The sequence below is a fragment of the Nomia melanderi genome, chromosome 2 (genome assembly GCF_051020985.1).
Source record: "Nomia melanderi isolate GNS246 chromosome 2, iyNomMela1, whole genome shotgun sequence".
In the NCBI taxonomy this organism is placed as follows: domain Eukaryota; kingdom Metazoa; phylum Arthropoda; class Insecta; order Hymenoptera; family Halictidae; genus Nomia; species Nomia melanderi.
Genome location: NC_135000.1, coordinates 17,113,355 through 17,118,886, shown reverse-complemented (window position 1 = coordinate 17,118,886; position 5,532 = coordinate 17,113,355).

Genomic DNA, 5,532 nt, shown 5'->3' with positions numbered 1-5,532 from the left:
TTCATTGTTAAGCAGATCGAAACAATAATTTCATCCATCCAAAATACTGTATTTATCAATAATAACAAAAAATAAATATTATTCGATTACATATCAAACCTATTCTCAAGCACGATACATACATGTATATTCCCACATCACATCTTCAGCGATGATTTGTATCGCCTTGGGTCACCTCGAAGCACCGTCCGTTTTCACCTCTTCGATACCTATTAGGCAAAACTAGAAGAGAGTGTCCTCGCGTGTAGCAGGTTGTGATTTACGCAACAGATACGGCAGAAACCAGTTTATGCAAATATTATCGCAGTAGAATTGGTTTGGCATCACGCCCGGCCGGCTGTGCCACTGAATCTTCCTACGGCGACTGGGATTTCTGATGCATTAGTCTTCGTGCTACGGTCGCGACCGGGCGCACACGCCCCATATGTACACGGAGCCTCGAATTTCGCCTCGGAAAGATTTAAGGGCCGTGTGCACCAGGAAATAATTAGGACGGACGTGTTTGGCACGTGTCCGCGGACATTGGACGTCGTGACACGCCACCGGGGAATTACAATTGATCACCTCCGCTGGAGGGTGGGCGGGGCATGTCGTTATTGCCGCCTGTCGATCAGATCGATAGAGTTTTCAGCGAAATTAGCACCGAGGGCCGTGCAACATTTCGAACATTTTTTAATTCTGCTACTGGACGTGATCGGATGGGTATATAGTTCGACCTTGCGTTGGAACACCCAAAGGAACAGAGTCTGGCACAATAAGGTTGTATGAATTTTAATTGAAGTTGTATTTCTGGGTTTTATTAGGAAGGATTGATTGATTATTAATCCTTTCGAGATCAGGAATTTTTTTAAAGAGAGTCTTCAGGAGATAAAACTCGAAATATCACTTTCACCAATACTGTTCGTTTTTTGTAAACTCTGATTTTGATTGTGGGTTGCCATTTTTGGGATCCTAATTTTCATTTTCGCACACCTTTAATTTTTATTACTACCTAGTAATGTAAGTTAGTTTTTCAACTGATAATAAAAATTCATTACACATATGGTCTGTGATTGGTGTTTAGCTATTCCATTATACACCTGACGTGTCATCGAATGGGTGAAACAAGTGGTAACGGAAACATATTTTTGAGCAATCTAACATGATTGTAATTACCTAAATGTCAGTAACCATACATATATATTAGAACCATACAAAGTCTTTAGAACATTCTTCAAAAAATGATAAGAAGAGATATAGTTCCAATAGTATCGTGCAACGTTTAAACATTTTATTAATTTATATTGCAGCGATCGATTGAGTGCCACAAAAAATTAACTCCATGGCGAAGACAGCTTCTCTTCGCCATTAACCGTATTTACATCCGCATTCGGTAGTCATAGAAGTCTAGCAAGGAAATTAATGATCCTCGAATTACGATGCACCAAACATAGTCACGAAATGCTATCCAGTGCATTCAGGTACAAAGTTCGCCGGGCATGTGCCTTAGGAATTTCGTGGATTAACATTCGTCGCGCATCGAGGATACCGCGTTCCTTGAGTTTTTCACCTCATCGTCGAGTAACGTTTCAACACCTTGGCGGAGGATTAATGACTCCGCTGCATTTCACCGCGGTTCCCTTTCATCCTCACACGATCCATCGTTAACATGATCCAGTGCTCCAACTACATTGCAGTGGCTTGTAAAAATATTCCTTGCCTTTTTAATCTGAAGCATTCTTAGAAACGGCCAAAAGTATCATAAAAAATATTGTAAAATGTGTAGCTTAACATTGGGTTTACGGACATTTCTTGTACGGTTTATCCTATTGATCCTAGACAAATTTATGTTCGCCCATTCGGATTTTGGAATGTAGATGTTTAACAATTGATAATTGAGACGTATACTGGTGTAATTGTATCAATCAAAGTCAACGTTAGCGTTTAGTAAATAATGTTTATAAAATTCGATATGCGTCAAATTAACACCTTCCGTAAATCTAGTGTTAAGATACTTACGTATTTTACGGAACACCTTTGTTTCCTAACTGAAGATTAGGTCGGTTACTTGGGTGAGGTCTGAGTTAGTATTTATTTAATATTATAAGACATTATTAATATTTTATTATTGTTACCATGATTATTACTATTATTATTGACATTTTATTTCTTAAAAACAGAAGTAGTTCTTACGTTCGACTTACTCGTCCCAAATCAAAAACTAATCGACAATGAAACGACTTAGAATAATTTCATAATTACAGACCAGGTGCGCGAGCGCTCAGAAATATCGCTAATTTTTATGATGATCGTCATAAAACATTTGGATGCCACGTGTGACGCAGCGACAAGCTGCAACCTTAAAAAAACCGTAACCGTAAAGACCAAACAAATAGTTATAAGTTATGATGATGACGAAACGAAGAGTTAGACTTTTGACAGTTTCGCACTCTAAGATACAAAATAGACACACCTATGACCAATAACAAAACACAACTCTCCAGCACCTAAAAATGCAACTAGCTTGAAGTGCGCGTATGTTTCTTCATTTTTTTTACAGTTCTTATCAACTTACGTGGAATTAGATTTTCCAGAGGTACACTAGCTGTTCTTCTTCCAGATGTCCAGAATTATTAGTGAGAAATCATAAGCTTCCGGTGAGCTCCTCGCAATTAAGTTGGCTCGCGACAAGGACTGTAAGAACCGGAACATCAACAGGCTAGTCGTGACAGCAATAAAAGCTGTGGAGCTCTCTTTTATCGCGCGGAGGAGGCTACTCGACGTGTTGGGCGATGCGCAAGGCGGAACTCGAAGCCCACGGGGTCAATTTCATCGGTCTGGCCAATTGCATAGGAGAAATTAGCTAACTTGATTAGCGGGTCAATACAAAGAGAGTCTCCACGGGAACGGTTGACAATTTTGCATGATGATCGCTTTATTTCAGTGCAAAACAGTTCTTGGTTCTTGGGCCTGGAAATTGAAGTGTAAAAGTGACAACTTTCTACATAACACGTTTTTAATATTTTCTATAAACAACAATAAATAATTCTAAAGACACATCAGCAAGCGATTTTAACAGTGATAAAATTTGAATTCTAACTATTTTGTTACTTTAAGTTATTCTATATTTAAAATGATAAAAATGTTGCGTTCTCATTGCTTAAAAATGAAATACATACTTATTTTCCGTTAATTTAAAGATATGATTATAAATGTATTTATTTGTATTTGTCTAATGTATTTATTTCATTCTAACTTTCTGCACACTTCATTTCGTATAATGCTTCGATCGGAAATTCTTTTAGCTACATAGCATGGTTCAAGGAGAGATTTAAAATGATTCTACCGTGTTTTTCATCAGCCCTTTTTCCAGAGTTATCGAGGTCACTTTCAGTTTTTTACAAGTACACCTACAATTTTTATACACCCATCTTTGGGGAGATACTGAGACGAATTCGACAAGCATCGTAAAAAATATTTTCATCTGAATCTGAAGAGACTGAAGAAAACTCTTAGTTGGAAGAGTTTTGCAAGATTCTTAAAAATTATTCAAGAGGAATAGCAAGCCACACAGTTGTACTCTTTTTAGAGCTGTTGACAGATTAGTATTAATCATTATTCACTTGATCCCGCGCGTACTGTTTGTAAACATTTCATTCTGTACTTTGAGACACGTTTAATGACATCGACCGTGAACTGTTCGTAGCGTTTCGTGATCTGCGTGTACCGAAGGTGACCTTGACAACTCTGGAAAAAAGGAGTTAACAAAAAATTTGGTACAATCATCTTAAAGCTCTTCTTGAACCATTTTAGCTAAGAAAATTTCCGATCGAACCGCTAGCAGCAGAATAATCTGAGCTGATCACGCTTCATGGTCTACCCTGTATAAGATGGTCCCGCTGTATTAGATTTTCGATTTTGGCCTACGACAAAGATTGCTCAGCACTACCCTATTGTATTCCCGCGGACTCGCGGCCAACCAGGGGCCACGGTGTCGCTTCTTCTCCGTTTTTCGCGTTCCCCGGCCTGCTGGGATCGATAATTCATGCACGCTCGGCGCGATGGTCCGCTGTGAGTCTTCCCTCGCCCTTAAAAAACTGGAGCGCCAGTCGAACGCTGCGCGACAGCGGAAAATCTGAAATCGATATTCGCCGACATGGCCCGCGAAACTCGTTTATTTGTGACCGCGGCCGAACCTTATCCGCGAGATCAAAGTGGAAGAAAGATTTCTGATAGCGCGGAAGCCTAGACCCCTTTGAATCACCTTTCCAATTGGTCCGACCGGCTTCGCTCCTTTATCCACCGATATTTCTGCTTCTCCCACTCGTTCTTTTTTTTACGTCGAATACCCGATCACAGAGAACACCGATCGAAAGCAGACGCCAGCGAATCGTTCAGGTATTATTTGAAATACGAGTTAGATGAAGGCGGAGATCCCTTTGGAAGAAAGAATACGTTTGAAAATATTCTATTGTTCCAAAATTTATTGTCAGTTGTGATATACAGACTTTGTGAGAGAAAATGAAAGGAAAACTAATGTGATTTTTCGAAGATACTGAATAATTTTTTATTGTATACTTTTGAATGTTCTTCGTTTTAATAGAAACTAGTGTTTCTTTGTAATGTATTTGTGTAACGTAATTATACTTTATATGTAGTCACAAAGAATATGAATTGAAAACAAGATTGAGTTACAGTTTTTGAAGTATAGTTTACATAGCAACGAAAATCTTTTTCGAAGAAATAATGCATTTAGTAATATTTTATCATTCGAAAATGTATGATCAATTGTAATATTAAAAATGTGTAAAATGAACTAAAAAATAATGCAATGCTTCAGATTTATTGAACAATTTTAATATTGCATACCAACAACGCACTGTTTTATTTCATCAAAAGCTATTGTTGTTTTGTACCTTGTTATATTGTAGTATGTGTTTCATGTTACTCATACTGTAATAATGCTTCGTCTTTTTATTAAATAATTAGCTTTCCACGACAAAATAGAGAGTTCTGTCGTGGATGAGGACGTAAAATACTTTGAAACTAAAACTGGTGAAACTTTTGAGCGTCAGTATATTTCAGCTATAATTTTGCCTTCACTTTGTCGAACTTCATTCTACCGTAACAGTCGTAAGCGCACTACATGTTTCATTCATTAGTAAGAACAGGTATATAAATTTTGAACACTAAAAAGTTAATTAAAATTTGAAAGCGTTTAGCACCTAGTGGAACTTTTATTAAGTGGAAATTTTATTATTAATTTTAATTTAGTTTTAATTAAAATTAAAACGAAATGTCTTACATCACGAATTTAATAAATTTTTCTGTAAATTTGAAAATATTAGGGAAACAGCCAATTTATTATTGTAATATATATCATGTTTCATCTCTAGTACTACCCCACGAGTAATTGTATATTCGTGTTAGACATAACTCGCATTTGAATTACGTACAAGCCACATTGACTTTCGGCACGTGACGTGACTGGAAACACGTTACAAATATAATGCGCATTGAATTTACCATTGGATCCATTGTGTGCGCTGAATA